Source organism: Herpailurus yagouaroundi, unplaced genomic scaffold (assembly GCF_014898765.1).
Source record: "Herpailurus yagouaroundi ecotype Mexico unplaced genomic scaffold, PumYag 189, whole genome shotgun sequence".
Lineage (NCBI taxonomy): Eukaryota > Metazoa > Chordata > Mammalia > Carnivora > Felidae > Herpailurus > Herpailurus yagouaroundi.
The window spans coordinates 12,466,399-12,469,550 of NW_024412420.1; positions in this window are offsets into that span (position 1 = coordinate 12,466,399).

Genomic DNA, 3,152 nt, shown 5'->3' on the forward strand with positions numbered 1-3,152 from the left:
TGTTTTGTTTTGTTTTGTTTTGTTTTGTTTTGTTTTGTTTTGTTTTGTTTTGTTTTCATATAAGAACAAAACTCTCAGATGACAAGTTCAGAGGTGCTTTAATCTTTGGCCAAAGAGAAGCCCTCCCCACAGGTCTCCCCACCAGGAGTGGCTCTGGAAGGATAAATCTTACATGGCATTGATTTGCTAATTCCTGGAGCACCAGCAAAATCTGGGGAGCTGATTTAGAAAAAGCAGCCGTCTACACAGAGGATTATCCCTGCGACACAGCCCAGTGACTCAGACTCATTTTCTAGTTTGTGGATTACCATAGTCCCTTGCTCCTTCCCCTTCCCTCCCGCCCAGCCATTTCATTTCCCTTTAGAATTTAGAGATTGGTTAGGGAGTTTGAAACTTAGCAACTCAAAAGAGATTCTTCTTCTTCAAGGGATTTGAAGTGTTCTATTTCCCTATCAAAAACTAACTGTTCAGAAAACAGGTTGTTTTGGTGGGAGTTTTTGTTGTTATTAGTGTGAATCGATGACCGTTCTTTTGCAACTCTATAGGATTCAATTAGCAATACATTTTCAGATGTAGCCCACTTCGTACAAAAATCTTTTATAAATGTAATGCCTCCCCCCACCCAAAAACTATCGTATTAGAGGAAACTGAACTAGAATTAACAAGGTGACCATATAACTTATTTCCCAGATATTGTTTGGAGACAAAAGGGGGAGTTATTGATAATTGATCATTGTGGCCAAGACCACAGGTATAAACCAGGATGAGAGGTCCCCCTAAAAATCAGGCAAAATGGGGCATCCAGTCACTTGGGGAGTGAGTGGACGGTAGACAGATTATCTGGCTCTCCGGATACGACACTTGGGAAATTCCTTCTAATGAAGTCCTCCCCTGCCAGCCCAGTTCCTAGACAAACTCTGCCAACTAGGCTTCTTTTCCTGATGCCTAGGCTGTTCCGAGAGGCCCGCTATCTCTGGCATCAGGCTGCTCGTGGGGCTGGCCAGCTGTTGGCCGCTGTGTGTGTTCAGTTCCATCACGGGGCCCCATCGCGGCCAGCCACCCCTCCACCTGGCAAGGCGCCACGGAGGGAAGCACGTCTGTAGCCCTGGGCAACAGTGCGCTGCTCCCTTGCCTCCTGTGATGGGAGCGAGTTCCAAGAGGCTTCTAGTGCTGGTCCTCAAAGAGGGCATCTGGCTCTACTGTAGACGCTCTTAACATGATGGTGAGCAGCTGGCCCTCTTTTATCCCCTCATCAGATCAGAGAACAGAAAACAGGCTACAGACACTTCCCTCTTACCTGCGGTCAGGCACGCCTTACTCTGCCTTGAACCTCCCACCCCCCTCCCCCCAGGCGGCACAAGCACACCACCCGCCCGTACTGGATGCCTCCCATGGGTCGGCACCCCGCTGGGCCTGTCACTGACATACCCCACCTCTGGGAAAGCACCTGGCATCTGGAGATTTTAGATCATTTCTTCGACGTCGCTAGGGCAGTGCGGGGGCAGGGCAGAACTTGGAGCTTTACTACTTCTTCTGTTAGTGGGGAATTCCTAACCTGGCACTATTGACACTTGGGGCAGGTGATTTCATGTTGTTGGGGATGCTGTAGGATGTTCAGCAGCATCCCTGTTCTCCACCAACTAGACGCTGGTAGTACTCCTCTCCACTCACCCCCTCTCCCCCGGTCTGACACCCAAAACTGTCTCCAGACAGCGCCAAATGTTCCCGGGGAACAAAATCCCCCGTGGTTGAAAACCATGGTCTTGGGACACTGGTGTGCGTAGGGCCAAGCACAGAGAAACCGTCCTGCCTTCTAGAAGTGTGTGCTTTAGCCACTGGATTATAGTGATAGAAGCTTACTGCTAGGTTGGGAAGACCTAGGGTAAAAATGCCATGAATTCCTCAGGGTCTAAGAACCAGCAGGCCAACCCCGATGCTCCATGGAGATCTGCTTGCCTGCACTGCTGCAGATTCCACTACAAAATTGTTTGCAAAAGTGGGGGTATAGCTCAGGGGGAGAGCATTTGACTGCAAAAATGTTTGCAAATGAATGGGCCTGTAATTGCTGATTTAGAGAGCTGCGTGCCAGTGTCTCACATCTTGAGCTCTGCGGTTGTGATCCTTGTTTCCCTTTCCTGTGGCAGAAATCTACAAGCGGAGCCCTGATCAGAACTCTTGATCAGGACTGAGCGAGATGCCGTGTACGACCTCAGAGCAAGAAACCAAGTTCACTGAAACACGGCACGAGGGCAGGTGCAGCCCATGGGGGGTGCTGGTTTCCTGTGCTTTGTACTGGGTAGGCCTGGGCGGTCCTCAGGCAGAAGTGGCAAGTGTCAGGGCACCTGTCATCTCCCTGCTGCAATTACCCTTCCTGGTCTTTCACATTAGTTTTTAAGGGAAGTTTTCTCATGCAAAATAACTCCTAGGAGCTCTGTCAAGAACTAAAAATAAATAAATAAATAAAACACAACCAAAACCTACTGCTCTCTCCGGAGGCCACGACAGGATGAGGGGTCTACTGCCTTTGTTGTTTTTGCCCGCACGGGCCAGACAGCAAGGCCATCGCTGGCCCTGGTGCCAGCCAGAGCCCTGTCAATGCTGCCTCCCCTGGGCTCCAAATCCAAGGCACCTGGAAGGGTTATTAGCAGGATTGGAACTCATCCCTCTGCTGGGACTGGATCATAATTACAGTAATTTTCTAACAGAGCTGGGCAGTAGGACTGTTTAATCAGCATTCGACTCCCTTGTGCTCCCAGCCCTCATCACTCAAGGAGAGGAGTGGGATGGCTCTTAAAGAGACAGTGCCCGCCTTTCAGCACTTTGAACAGATGTGCCCTAATTGGTAGAATATATCTAAGTCTCGTAGCTTATAGCAGGCAACCTGCATTGCCTCCAACAAACTGCCCTGGGCTCTCACTATTCTGGGCCTTCTGCTCAAGTGACTTGGGTCAGGCTGCCGGTGGGGCTGGCCTCCCCTACCAGCTTAGCCACCAGGGGAAGTCCATACACAGGGCTAGAGCACTTACGGAAGGATCTAAACTAGCTGGCCCCTTGGAAACGGATGGTCTGAAGGAAAAGGTGCTTGACGGAAGGAGGGACGCAAGAGCCATAGATTAAGAAATTTCGGCAGGAGGTTTCCCATAATCCAAAGA